Source organism: Cervus elaphus, chromosome 23 (genome assembly GCF_910594005.1).
Source record: "Cervus elaphus chromosome 23, mCerEla1.1, whole genome shotgun sequence".
NCBI classification, from domain to species: domain Eukaryota; kingdom Metazoa; phylum Chordata; class Mammalia; order Artiodactyla; family Cervidae; genus Cervus; species Cervus elaphus.
The window spans coordinates 62,429,814-62,445,174 of NC_057837.1; the positions used below are offsets into that span (position 1 = coordinate 62,429,814).

Here is a 15,361-nt window from a genome sequence, read left to right on the forward strand (position 1 = left end):
GACTGAGAAATCCTGAATACAGATGAGCACTACAGCAGGCTCCTGACACCCTTCAAGCCTCATTCCTGGGGTAATTAGGGAAAGGAAAGGGAGCTGAGCAAATCATGTAATGACCCTGCTTGAAGTCCCCCTGAAAAAGAAGTTCCTAGCTCAGGATAGCACTGAGGATGCCTCTGGGCCTAGGCTCATATTTGTTTCCCTTCACTGGTGTCCAGAGCAGGAGTAAAACCTAGACTTGTCTCCCAGGCAAGTTTTCTCTACCTTCAGCCAAGCATCTTTCCTCCCACCTCTGGAACTAGTCAAGTTCTTGCCCGTGTCAGGTTCTTTGTACTTTTCCAAGCCCCAGACCTCCGCGTGCCTCGACCCCTCCTATTTCCCCCATCAGGGATAAAATGTCACTCATCACCTGACACCCTGTCCAAAAAGAACCCACTCCATCGTTTTTTTATATTACTATCAGAAGTCAACCTATTAACAGTGTCCCCCACTAAGGTGTGAGCTCCGTGAAGGAGAACCTTGCGTGTCTGGCCCACTACCTAGTAGTCCCCACAGCCTACCGCAGTACCTGGCAAAGAGAAAGTACTCAGTGATATCCACTGAGTGAACACATGCATGTACACATGCCAAGGGTCACTGAGAGCTTCACACTTTACTTCAGGGATAGGAAAGAACTCACTGACGATCCCATCTCCCTGGCTCACAGCAGAAAGTAACAGTGGGTTTGGGGGAGATGATTTGATATCTATTAATAGCAAGAAGATTTGCATTCAGATCCTAAATCAGCTGGACTTCTTGGTGTCCTGAGGCACATACATAACCTCCTCTCTAAAACTCAGTGTTCTCATCTGCAAAAAAAAAAAAACAAACAAGGGTATGGAATTGGCTAGACCAGTGGTTCTCAAACCTGGGCTATTCGCCTGGACGATTTGTGGAGGCTTTTTAAACAAAGTTCTTCACCTCAACCCTGACTTACTAAAGTATTAAAGAGTTAGGGAAGGGAGGATCTAAGAATTAAAACTTTTAACAATGACCCATCCCCACCATCCCCTCCCAGGTGAAAATGATGCCTGCAGGGACATCTGGTTCTCTCCACTAGGAAAAGAGGGCAGGGCCAGGCCCGCACCTGCCCTGAAGACTCCCAGAGAACCTTCCAGATGCTCTGCCCAATGCAATCCCAACTAGTGAAGCTTCCAGAACCAGCTTCATTTGCCTCAGACCCTGATCCATGATCATCCACTCATCTGTGGGTAGGTTGGCGAGTATCAGTCTCTCTCACTTGGACCATCAGCTGCATCAGGGCTGGGACCCTGTCTGGGTTGTACACCTTTCTACCATCTCCAGGAACAGTGTGTGTGTATCAGTCACTCAGTCGTGTTTGATTCTTTGCAACCCCATGGACTGTAGCAGCCTTCCAGGCTCCTCTGTCCATGGAATTCTCCAGGCAAGAATACTGGAGTGGGTAGCCATTCCCTTCTCCAGGGGATCTTCCTGACCCAGGGATCGAACCCAGATCTCCCGCCTTACAGGCAGACTCTTTACCCTCCAAGCCACCAGGGAAGCCCCCAGGAACAGTGCCTGGTACAATATATATTTGCGGCAATACAGGAGTGACTGAGCACACAGGTACTTTATGGTGGACAGCTGAGAGGCCTCGAGAGGCAAACATACTCTGAGAATCTCCAGGAGAGGGCTCACCATGATGTTACTACCCAGCTCAGTTGGACTCAGAGCCCTTTATCATGAAGCAGCAGATAATAAGCATGTTACAGGGGACAAAGACTGCCCAGTGCGGGGCACGTAAGAGGCAGTCAGTACCAGAGGAGTGCAGGGGAATTTCATGTGGCTGGAGAGCTGCTTAAACCCATGAGAGAGGGGCTGTCTAATCCCTTTGAACTGAATTCTTAACCCAGACTCATTTTAATGATTTATTTATTTATTGGTTGTGCTGGGTCTTCATTGCTGCACGTGGGCTTTCTCTAGTCATGGTGAGCAGGGGCTACTCTATAGTTGCAGGGCACAGCCTTCTCATTGCGGGGGCTTCTCTTGTTGAGGAACACAGGCTTTAGAGTGGAGGCTCAGTAACTATGGCCCACGGGCAGGGTTGCATCGAGGCATGTGACACCTTCCGGGACCAGAGATCAAGCCCAAGCGCCCTGGAGCCCCTGCTCGGCAGCAAGAGACGCCACAGCAATGAGAAGCCCATGCACTGCAACTAGAGAGTAGCTCCCACTTGCTGCAACTAGAGAAAAGCCCAGACCAAAAAAAGATAATTAAATGTAAAAAATTTTTTAAAGATAACAGGCCTGTGAAGATTAAAAAGAAGAGAACAGTTACTTGACCTGCCAGCTCTCTCCAAAAGAATTCCAAGAACCCTGAACATCTCAGAAAGACACTGACAGACATCAAAGCCATTAGTAGGTGCTGATCTTGGAAGTCAGCCTGTATCACATCACCCTTATCAGCAGGCTTGGATGGTGTCCCTACATGGCCAACAACTTTTCCGAGAGACACTGGTCTATAAAAATGGGATGGAGCTTTTCCTCTGACAGATTCGAGGCAGAAGCAGGAGTAAGGCACCTCCTGAAAATTTTTGCCCACCAACACTGACCGATCGGCACCAGACAAGGTAAGAACTCTCAACAAACAACATGCAAGAAAGAAGGTCGAAACTCCTTCGAAATGGAAACAAGCATAGGACAGCTTGTCAAAGGATAGATAACTTGGGTTCTTCATTTTGAAAGCATAGGACAGCTTGTCAAAGGATAGATAACTTGGGTTCTACGTTTTGAAAGCATAGGACAGCTTGTCAAAGGATAGATAACTTGGGTTCTACGTCTTGAATCTCCTTAGCCATACCACTCCCCTGCTAAAACGTACAGCACTCTGCCTAGCACAGTGGGGTTAACAGGGGCCTGTTAGGCAAGTGCTTTTAAAAAATGGGAGATTTATTACTAGAATTATCAATGGGCTCCTCTCAAGACAATGTCTAACAATACTGCCATCGACTCAAGTCACAGGCACAGAATTTTATTATTTTTCCCTCACATGACACTTACATGTTTCCTGAGACACTAATTCTAATTCCTCACTGATGAGGATAAAATGAAAAAATAATGAAGAGGTGAGTTTTTTCAAAAACCAAACTTATTCAATGTGAAGGATTGTTAGTGGAGTCCCATATGTCCTTCCCAACATTTCTGCAATAGCAGTTCTTCCTCTGGTGTCATAAATAAGAGGCAGCTTGACTTGGGCAATGCCGGCAGATGGCGAAAGTCGACAAGCCTAAATTTACAAAACTTGACTGATTAGGAAATCCAAACGGAGAGGAGCTCAGAGTCTACTTGCTTCATTGAGGGGAAATGCCCCAAGACACAAACCTCCATGTTACCCAAAACATGAGCAAAGAGAAAGACAGAGAATCATGAGAACAGAGGAATCTGACCAGCAGGGGAGGGAAGTGATCTCCACTGGGTCACACAGCTGAGCTCAGAGTCAAACACAGCTCTCCTGCCTGGGTCTAGACCCTGCCTTCTCATTAGCACTGAGGCTCCTCCACTGCAGAGGATGATAATAATATTGTCTAGTGCCAGATTCACTGGGAGAATTGTTGCAGATGAAGGGCTTAACACAACTGACCAGTATGAACATGAACCAATACTCATTAAGGAAATACCTATGGACACATCCCAAGAAGTAGAGTGGAGATTTACACAGCTTACACATTCACAGTCACTAAGGCTGCTCAACCCCAGCCAAGAGGAAGATGCCCCACACTCAATGGTCAGCAGGAGCATCCAGTGCCCTGCCCACAGGAGGGCCCCAAGAAGTGGATGAATAGGTTAACTCAGTCATTCAATATACACACAGGTGAGCTTCCTCCATTATGGCTGCCACCAATAGCATAGTATGGACTGACCAGTGCCACCATCAGAACAAGCCAGTGCCTCTCCCAGAACAAGGGACTGGGCTTCAAAAAGACAGAGAAGCCCTGAGATGGTCTCACTCATAGAGAGATGACTCTGGCCTCGATGCACTGAGCTAACATGCTAGGATAGCCCAATGACCAAATGAGTAGAGGGTGCCAAGCCTAGGGCTGATTCCTTGGGTGGTTTAGTCCTGACCAGGCAAAACTACCAGCTGGGGGTAGACAGTGGGTAAAGGTGAGCATGCTGGCCACTCTGTAAACACAAGTTTCACCAAGTGAAAAATGAAAACATAGGCCTTCCATCTCAGCACTGTGCAGTTTAGAGCAACTGATGTCCATTCACACTCCACAAAGGGACTGGCACGTGATAAGCTCACATCAACAAGGACACTGCTATACATTAGCTGCCTGAAAACAAGGAGAGACCTTGACTACCACAGGAGTGATAACTCTCACAGCTCGATCATTCAAAACACTTGAGTTCCCCAGTTGGTGACTCAGATCACTGCAAGCTATTTGAATCTGGAAGACGGGCAGGAGAATGTGGGACTATACAGTTAAGATCTGGGCAGGGCATGGCCTGTACTCAAGGGGTGCCACCAGCCCATAGACACCTCTGCACAAAGTTAAAGAAGCTGCAGAAAAAGGGGCCCTTTCTCAAGATATTGACTGTCATGGGCTGAAACGCTGTCCCTTGAATATGGTATACGGATCAGAATATTGACAATGTGAATGGCACCTTCCTACAAGAGCTAGGACCGTGGCATGTGGACAACCAATACAAATATACTGGCAGCCCTGTGGTCCACTGGGAATGTGGTTTCTGATGAAGCTCTCCTTTGCAGATATCGGCCACAAGATGCTGACCCTGTGGGCCTTGGCCATCATGCTAGCTGTCCAGGCAGGAGCGCTTGACCTATCGACCTCACCTTTACGGCTGGGAGCCCTTCCTGACAAAATAACCTCTGGGCTCCCCATTCATTTCCCGATCAGTGTGCCTGACCCACAAGTCCCCAGAATTTCCTCAATCAGAAAAGGCTCTCCACCTCCCAGACATGCAGCTGGGACCTCAGGAGGCAGATGTTCACCCGTGGCCAAATACCTTGTGTCTAGCAGCAAACTCAATGACTGTAAGTAAGATTCGTTTTACCTGCACAGGTTTGACTTTCTACCCCTTCACACATGCTTTTCATCTCCAAGCCCAAAGGCTAGTTACACCTTCTGGACAGGTGGTTCTGAAATAAGAGGTGATAGCAGTATCACCTCTGGAGCTTGTTACCAAAACAGCTGCCTGGACCCCACTCACAGACATTCTGGTGCAGCAGTACCCCCAAAGGCCAGAGGGAAGTTCAGACAGTGGTACACGTAATAGTTCTAACCGATCAGTAACTTGGTGGTAGAGGCTGTTAATTTCACTGTCAGACATTTAAAAAAAAAGCCTTAAAAGATATGAATATAGAATTAACACCCTTGTGGGGGCTTCCCTGGTAGCTCAGTGGTAAAGAATCCGCCAGCCAATGCAGGAGATGTGGGTTTGATCCCTGGGTCAGGAAGATCCCCTGGAGAAGGAAACAGCAACCCACTCCAGTATTCTTGAGTTGGAAATCCCATGGACAGAGAAGCCTGCCAGGGTTACATTCCATGGGGCCTCAAAAGAGTCGGACAAGACTCAGTGACTAAACAACAGCAACACCCTTGTACCCACCACTGAGATTGAGGAATAAAATGGGCCATAGGACTGAAGACCCCCAGGCTCCTACTGGGGGTGCACTGCTCCACCCTCCCTCTATCTCCTGACTTGAGGAGGCTTCTGGCCTATTTTCCTCCTGCCATTTCTTTATGTTTTATGACATGCAGATATTCCTTCTCAAGACAAATATTTGCACTAAATGCTATAAGGTTTTCTAAAGGTGACCTGCTTGCACTGTCTCTCAAACTTACCATTCTGAGGTAGTTCATCTGTGCTGTAATGAGAAATTCTGGTCCATTCATTTTCGCTGCAGTATTGTACCCAGTGAATCCTCCATGATTCATGCAGCTAATCGATTTCCTTTTAAAAAAAAATTGCAGTATAGTTGATACAATGTTTCAAGTGTATGGAAAAATGATTGTCTCATATATATATTTTTTCATATTCTTTTCTATTATGGTTTATCATAAGATTTATCATAAGATAATGGCTTCCCTGGTGACTCAGATAGTAAAGAATCTGCCAGCAATGCAGGAGACCTGGGTTCAATCCCTGGGTCGGAAAGATCCCCCGGAGAAGGAAGCAGCTACCCACTCCAGTATTCTGGCCTGGAGAATTCCATGGACTGTATAGTCCATGCGGTTGCAAAGAGTCGGACACAACTGAGTGACTTTCACTTTCATAAGATATTGAATATAGTTCCCTGTTGTATACAAGTCCATGTTGTTAATCCTTTCCCCCACCCACTTGGTAACCACAAGTTTATTTTCTAAGTCTGTGAGTCCAGTTCTTTTTTGTAAATATTAAATATGTTCACTTGTATGGTTTTTTTAGATTCCACATATAAGTGATATCATGCATTTGTCTTTGTCTTACTTCAGTTAGTTTGATAATCTCTAGGTCCATCTGTGTTGCTGCAAGTGGCATTATTTCATTCTTTTTCATGGCTAAGATTCCATTATGTGTGTGTGTGTGTGTACACCATATCTTCTTTATCTATTCATATGTCAATGGACATTAGGGTTACTTCCATGTCTTAGCTATTATAAATATTGCTGCTATGAACATTGGGGTGCATGTGTCTTTTTGGTTTTTCGTTTGCTTGCTTAATTTCTATTTCTTATTTATTTGGTTGTGCCAGGTCTTAGTTGTGGCACACAGGATCTTCAGTCTTCATTGCACCGAGCAGAATCCTTAGTTGCAGCATGTGACCTCTTAGTTGTAGCATGTGACCTCTTACATGTAGCATGTGGGATTTAGTTCCCCAACCAAGGAACAAACCTGGGCCCCCTGCATTGGGAGTGGGGAGTCTTATTAGCCACTGGACCACGAGGGAAGTCCCAGCATGTATGTTTTTTAATTAGTGTTTCTGTCTTTTCTGGATATATGCCCAGGAGTAGAACTGATGGGTGAAATGGTAACTCCATTTTTAGATTCTTAAAGAAACTCCATACTGCTCTCCACAGTAGCTGCATCAATTTACATTCCCACCAACAGTGGAGTAGGATTCCCTTTCCTCTACACCCTCTCCAGCATTATTAAATGTAAAAGTCTACATTTATAAATGTAGACTTTTTGATGATGGCCATTCTGATTGGTGTGATGTGCAGAACCACACAGATGGAGAACAGGAGATCTAGATCAGTCAGCTCCATCACCTCCCTAGCCACCTCCTGCCCTACACAGCACTTAAAATCAGTGATCCCTCACTTGGCCTGCCCCCAGTGACTCATGCTGCAGGTTCCATCATATACCACTGGACAAGACACCCCTGAGGCAAAACTGGGCCTCATAAAAGAGAAGAGCCTACCCTAGGCCACTTGGCCTTCAAGGGTCAGAACCTAGACTATATGTATATACCCTGGGCTACTAGGCTCAAAAGCAAAACTAGGTCCTTTCATGCCATGCTCAAATTGCTTTAGAGTAATATACTCAACACCAGGTTGGTCTCGGGTAGGTGCTAGTGGAGGCTAACTCCTAAGAGGGGACAGGTATGTTTCTGGAACACCAGGCTGTCCTTGTGGGGGGCAGTGGCAGGGATTGATATTTCAGGGAGGCATGATATTCAGTGCCTATGGGTCCCACAACTCAATGGTGCTGGCTCTCCAGCTGGAAAGCTTGCTCTGGCTGAACCGGCTGGGCAGCTAGCGGCAGGATCATGTCTCTCGACCCTTTTCAGATCTGAACGCCACCCTGATCCCAAAGATAGAGAACATGCTGAGGTGCGAGGAGATAAATCTGGCTGGTGTGTTGGGAGAATTGATATCCACAGTGTCCAACTCTGACCTGCTGTCTGTGTTAGATCTTACTTCATCCCTCAATATCCTTGGAGGTGGTGGCCTCGGTGGTATCCTGGGCAAGGGGACCGCACCCCTCGATATCCTTGGAGGTGGTGGCCTCGGTGGTATCCTGGGCAAGGGGACCGCATCCCTCGATATCCTTGGAGGTGGTGGCCTCGGTGGTGGCCTCGGTGGTATCCTGGGCAAGGGGACCGCATCCCTCGATATCCTTGGAGGTGGTGGCCTCGGTGGTATCCTGGGCAAGGGGACCGCACCCCTCAATATCCTTGGAGGTGGTGGCCTCGGTGGTGGCCTCGGTGGTATCCTGGGCAAGGGGACCGCATCCCTCGATATCCTTGGAGGTGGTGGCCGCGGTGGTGGCCTCGGTGGTATCCTGGGCAAGGGGACCGCACCCCTCAATATCCTTGGAGGTGGTGGCCTCGGTGGTGGCCTCGGTGGTATCCTGGGCAAGGGGACCGCATCCCTCAATATCCTTGGAGGTGGTGGCCTCGGTGGTATTCTGGGAAAGGGGGGCAGCAACAAGTCCCCAAAGCACCACCAGTCATTGCTCTCAGAAGCCACTGGTGCTGTCAGTGACCTCGGCCAGGAGGCTCTGGGCAGCCTGCCACTCCTCGGTGGAGAGAATGCTGTCAAAGAACTCGTCAACAGCACTGGTCTCTTGACTGGCAACAAACTCAAAGAAACTACTGAGGGCATCCCGAACAGTGCGGTGCCAAAAGACTTCAACAGTGTACTCACAGGCCTGCTGGGAAATATCGACTTGGCAGATCTCCTGTTAGGGTAAGTGCTTCCTTGACCCTAATGTCTGGCACAAGACGAAAAGCTACTGTTTGGAGATACTGATGTTCAGCTCCCAATGATCCCATGGAAAAGGGCAACCATGTTTTCATGAAGCAATATTTTAACTCGGTGCTGAAATGCTATCCTTTCGGGGGGAAATATGATCAAGATTTCTTGACCTTAAAGAACTGGGCCACCTTTTTTTTTTTTGAGAGTGGTACTGGTGTCCGTGGAACTGCCCCCAAGAGTCAGAGCTATTGTATTGTTTAAAAAACAAACAAAAAAAAAAAAAAACAAAAAAGGAAGGAGGAAAGAAAGAACCAAGTGGGTAAGGTGGCTGGGGAGTCCCAGAGATAGATGGGTGGGTAGGTTGTTAACTGCCTGTTTCAACAGTGTTTCTCTTGTTACCCAGACTGATTCTTTGAGCCAGGACTGACACTTATACTTGATACTGTCACTTTACAGATTAGAGGTTGAAAAAGTGACTGTGGAGAACATGACGTCAACCATGACAGGCAATGGGATCCTTGTCCACGCTGTGACTACTGCCTTCATAGGTGGAAACGGGTGAGCCTATTTCCAAATCAGTCAACTGAAACAGCCTGGACTAGTGACTTAAGATCTAGTGTCCAAGAGCCAAACAGAGACAACAAAGAGTAAGGCAGGATGGTTGAGGGTGGAGCGAAAGGGGCCCAGCTGCCTCGTTCCTCCAGCCCCGAGGAGCAAGGTGACAACATAACACCACGGAGCCCCACTCTCAAATAGTACTAAAAAAAAGCCAGAAATCCTGATCTCCATGTGAAATCTGCATAATTTGATAGATGAGCAATGAAGACAGAAACCATGGAGAACTCATTTCATATCAACATGTACACTGGTCTTAGGGGAAATATGCCTTCCAAATAATCTTGACTCTCCAAGAAGAGTCAGCTCACTCTACAAACACTGTGGTACGAAGTTGAGGGGAAACAGACATGATTAAAGTGCCCTCAGGAAACTAGAGATTTTAAACACGCACGCATACACACATTCACTCATCCACCTAACGGGTAGTTAATAACTGCTGCTCTGTACCAGATGCTGTGTTTGACAGAGCAAAGACTAAAGGCAGGCGGTCCCTGTCTTCAGTGGGTGTCAACTCACTTGGGGGAGGGACAAGGTTAACAGAGGAGCCCCAGGGCACACAGGAAGATGTGAGAGGGGCAAGGGAATCCACACTGGAGAGAAGATTTCTTGGACTAATACATTCACATCCCTGATACCTATCACTGATTGAGCTCCAGCCAGGCCCTTAACTGAGACACTCTTAACTCAGGAAGCCTCTTGACAACCTCATCAGGAAAGCAGTCCTGTTTCTAGACTAGAAAACCAGTTTAAACTAGCAAAACCAGTTATAAACCTTGCTCATAGTCCCTCAACCAAACGGTGGCAGTGGCCGGATTTGAGCCCAGGTGTTCTGCTTCCAGAGTCCACATCTGGGACCACTACAGTTAACAGTGTCAGGAAGAACCAGCTATCTTCTTCAAAATATCTGGCTCAAAGAAGACCAGGCTCTGGTAAATGGTGGGTTTTTCCTATGTTGTCACCCACACAATGGACAGCTGGGAGTGCGGGGCACAAAAGTGACCTTGTTACAAGTCAGCCTGGTGCCACCCAACAAGACCCTTGAAGAGTGGTTAGGAGGGTGATTTTGACAATGTTGACTGAATACCTCCTTTGAGCCAAGCTCTGAATTCTATGTATAGGAGATTGGCCAACCACGGGGCATACTTATTGGAAAGCATCAAACTTACCCTCACTCAAATAACCTGGTGATTCCCAAAATACCTATTGCTTTGGCTGAGTGACATCTTGCAATGGGACCTGAGTTCACCTGCATCTTGTTCTCCACAGCCTAGCAGGACCTGTAGTCAGCATACTGGGATTTCAAGTGCATGCAGATGTAACTCTGCAAATTGGAATTTCCACCAACACCACGGAATGTGTCAACCTCCTAGTCCAGGGGAAGAACATAGAAGTCAAGAAAGTCAACATACAGATAGTGGAGGAGTACGTGAGACCATTTTTTCTCATTTTCTGGATCAAGCGGCCTGTATGTCCAAATAGACTTGCTGGTACCACACTTAAGAGACCAGCTCAGCCAACCCAGAGGTTTGAACCATCAATAGAGGAGGCCCAGAGAAGAGCCTCTGCTTGCAAATGGCCCACTGGGTCTGAACACAGCCTTCTCTCACTCTGCCTGTGTTCTCTTTGCTACTTTTTTGTACACAGTTCTATTTTCTTGCATAAGTAATAATCCATTCACCTATATCAAAATTCAAATGATTCAAAAAGCCATACAGTGCAATTCTCCCTCCCACCCATATACACCGGCTAATTATCCTTCCTGGAAGCAACCAAAGGACCCAATTTTTCCATTGGCTTTCAGAGATATTATTTGCATATGCAACAAACGTGTGTATGTATACACACAGAGAAATGGGCTGGTTTATTATATACACTTTTCTGGCCTCTGTTGATATTTTTAAAAACTGCTTTGAATTGGTCACATCAGAATATAAATCACTTCTTCATATTTTATGGCTGCCTAGTACTCCATTATGAAGACACACTATCACTTACTTAACAGATCCTATCAAGGAATAGTTGCTTTTTTCCCAGCTACTAACTTTTGTACTGAACAGGTGAATAAGGTCCCAGACAAGTCTGTTTACCACTGACATGGTATCTGCAGGATAAATTCCTCCCTGTGAGATTGCTGGGTCAGCTCTCTGGCTTTGGGAGTTTTCTCAGGTATCCTTCCATCTTTCTTAGTGACTAAAACTGAAAGTGAAAGGGCTTAGGGCACAAATTAAACAGAAGGACATCACTGCCATTGATTCATCAATGGATGCTTGGGCAAAACCAGAAATGTTAAGGGTCACACAGGTACACATGTGTGATACAAGTTCTCCACATGTATCTTCCCCAGGGTCACAGGTATTTTGCCTCTGCCTCTGCCCTTGGAAGATACCATTTCTCAATTGCTGACAGTAACTATGAACGACAAGGTAAGTCGTGGGACAGGGGAGGGCACTGCCTCGGAGGTCTACGTTGCTGGGGGACACAGGAAGAGGCCCTTACCTCAGATACAGTCTGGTGCTAGAGGGACATCAGGCCTCAAGAGTTCTGTTTCTACGGAAGCATCCCCTCCCCCACCCCCAGCCCAAAATACCCCAGTAGCAGGATAGGATAATGTTCCAGGTTGGGGCAGGAGTGGGGGAGGATGAGTTCTGGCAAAAAGGAAACCAGGAAATAGGACAGGGAGAAGAGGAGGACCGAGGGAAGGGGACAGGCGGACAGGACTGCTGCACTCCCTTGGCAAAGCTAACAGATGAGCCCTTTAACAGATTGAAGAATCAAAATCGTGTGGCATTGAGCTCAGTGATGTCTATGAATGCAAGAACTGTGAGTACAACCACCAGACCCCCACCCTCCCCACCAGGGCTGCCCAGGTCAATGGAGGCAGGCGGCCCAGGCTTCTTTGGGATCCTATAGGTGATAGGCAGGAGAGGATGGAGCTGTGAGCTGCCTCCCCAAGCACCCAGGCTGAAAATATGGCAACTTAGCAGCTTCGCTGAACCACGGTGACTCATTCTCCAAGACACAACAGGACACAGAGCCCCTCTGGAGTCTCTGGTAGTGCCCCAGTCCCAGTGGGGTGCAAAGTACCCAGTGTGGAGTTTGAGCAAGGAGCACCCTCACACCAAGGAGGCTGGGAAGCAGAAAATCCCTCTCAGGTCTCCTAACATCCAGGAGACCAAGATAACAGGACACAGTAGGATGGCAGTTGCCAAGACAGTCCAAGCTGGAACCTGTTGACATGTCCCATGACCCAGAGCAGACGAAATATGGGGCCTGGGCAGCAAGACTCTTAGTGGTGTTGTCACATCACCTTCCTCTCCACAGTCTCCTCCTAGACACACGTGGAAAAGCTAGTGAGGCAGCAGGTTTCTGCCTGGGACCAAGGGAAAGGGAGGCGTCCAGAGCACAACCTCCAGGGGACTGCAAGTGTCTCCACATGCTCTCTTCCTCTCACCTGCAGCTACTGGCTTGTTCAACTACCAAGTTAAAGGTTCCAGGATTTCTGCAGAAGGTCTTTCAATCCTCTACTGTGTAAGTGTTCTTCGTGCTTATGATGGGTTCTGTAAGAGGCCTGGAGATATCCCTGAACTCACCAAATAAACTCCAAATCATGACAAACCAGCTTTCCTCCCTCCTCGGATCCCCAGACCTTCACCCTGTGGCGATCTCCAGGCTTCTACCATAACAGCTAAGTGCCTGCTACAGGGGCCAGCCATGTTTTCCCTTCCATTTATTTCTAATGCACAGTGCCTGAGATGCATACCCAATGATGACAACTTTTTCTTGACGAGCAGGATGTACCCAGCACCGGTTAGACATTCAACAGACTATATTTAAGGAAAGAAAAAGTGTAGACTCTCCCACCCACCCTCTCAACCACCCAGGGAATGGAAAACTAGGCTAGGAGGAGTACTCAAGAGAGGCAAGGTTTTGGGCCCACTTAACCCTACTCGTGGGAATCCATCTGTAAAGACATCCCAGGTACAGATATATTTAAGCACAAAGAAATACAAGTATTAATGACAAGGGGGAAAAAAAATTGGAAATGAACTGGAAGGAAATAACTAAGCTTAAGTATGAGATTATTAGAAATGCTTACAAAGTATGAAGGTATGGTTAATTTTTTAAAGCATAATACAAGTGATATTATATACAGGCAAAGAAAGAAAATAAGGTGAAATATTAGTGATATCCACTCAAAATCTCTTTTCCCTTCTGGACTTGTCAAATTTCCTGCCATGTGCAGTTTGCACCTTATAAACAGAGAACACAATGTATACGGAAGGAAGAGGAATCATTCAAAGGAGGCCAGAATTCCATAGATAAGATGAGCCTTGAGTGTGCTTGACAAGACAGTCATTCTAAGGTTGGGAGAACTGTGAGTTAGGTACAAAATGCATTCACACACACATATTACCTGAGGCAACATTTACATGGAGGAATTCACTGGAAAATGAAGCCACATAACTTCTCTTGGAAAATCGGAGGTCTGGGGGACCGAGGAGCACTGTTTCAGGGCTAATCGGCTGGAGACGGCAGTGCTTCCTCCTCCCTCAGGGGCTCCTCTCTCCCACGACTCCCCTACATACCTGCAACAAGGGGGCTGGGAGGTCAACTGCGCTGTCTTCATGCTCGTCCACTGTGGGGCTCGCATGGGGCCACCACACTCCTCAGCATCAAGGATGGGCCTTCGAAGACCCTGAAATTGACGGCAGTCTCACACAATAACACGGATGTTTCTCTTGTTCTCTCTCTAGGCCTACTTTAACCAAAATAAATCCCCTGTGCTTGGAAGGCACCTTCCTCCAGATCCTAAAAGCGTCAACACTGCCGTGATTTTGTCCCAAATGATGCTCAGGGAGATCATCACTAAAACTGCCAAGGAGAGCTCTGTCAAGGTTAGCCTCATCCACATGGCCCCTCCATCCTCCTCTTTGCTTAAGTCTAGCCCAACAACCTCTAAGTGAGAGAAGGTAGGAATGCCAAGAGGGTTCTGGAACATTCTTCCAGAGAGGAAGACGAGGAAATGTTTGGGATACAGATTTTCCCTGAATGGCCGTCTACTTGGGTCTTGTATATAATGTACCAGGGGAAGGGAGAGAGCAGGGGCACAGGGCGGGCAGGAGTTCTGGGGGGCAGAGCTGCTCCTCCCCATTTTACAGGTGACCAAAGTGAGGGAAGCGACTTAACCAACACTCTCAGCATGTGCGAGGGAGTGGGTTTATCTACGTAGGAGGTATTCACTTGCTTCCTGCCCAGAAAGTGGTAGAAGGCAGGCAGTTACAACAAAATCATGATCTTCAGTACTCTCCATGTGCAAGGTCCTATTTCAATGCTTCCTTAACAGTCTCCCAAAATCATCAGGTGCAGAGCTATCTGCTACAAGAGCACAGAAAGAAATGGGCTCTAAACTGGATGAGGAGTAATAGAAACGCGTTTCTGTGCCACGGGCCCCACTGTCTTTTCAAGAGAGGAAATGAGATAAAGGGAGATGTCTGGAATGAGATGGTGTCTGTGTGGTCATATCAGCTGTGGCAGCACCCAGCAAGGTGACCAGCGCGTACCACAGGATCCATAAATATCTGAATAACGGAATCGAGCAATGCATGGATATCTCACCATGCAACATCCTGCAGCCCTTCTCCCTCTCTACACTCTAAACGATGACTTCTTTACCACAGATAAACAACCTGGACGCAGCAATCACCAAAGTCGCTTACAACCACCTGCCGAACAACAAAATCAACGCCACCTACTGGGTCACTGTGGCAAGGAATGGTGAGAAGATAGCCACTGGGCAGACGGTGAGTGCCGAGTAACAAACTGAGAATGAGCTGTGAGGAAGAATGAATAGGAGCAGAGGTCCCATGGAAAGAAGAGTGCTCTGTAGGGGGAACTAGTACCAAAACTCTGGGGGTCAGAGTGTCCCTAGGAGGAGACCAACCAGGCTGGCAGGCTGTCTCCTAAGACCTGGTCATCTCCACTCCAGGCCTCACCTGTCACTTTGTCACTTTGTTGATGTGTTGTTGGTCACATCACAAC

At 47.4% G+C, this 15,361-nt stretch overlaps 1 protein-coding gene across 5 annotated transcripts in view; it reads right to left on the reverse strand.

Annotated features, from left to right (window-relative positions):
- CDK5RAP1 (CDK5 regulatory subunit associated protein 1) overlaps positions 1 to 15,361 on the reverse strand; it is an 85,796-nt gene that overhangs the window by 24,836 nt on the left and 45,599 nt on the right. Inside the window, exon 16 of one of the 5 annotated variants that reach the window (XR_006336879.1) lies at positions 5,867 to 5,975. The exons of the other annotated variants lie outside the window; for them this stretch is intronic. The gene's annotated coding sequence lies outside the window, so the exon portion shown is untranslated. The remainder of the gene's footprint in view (positions 1 to 5,866; positions 5,976 to 15,361) is intronic. 5 annotated transcript variants of the gene reach the window in all.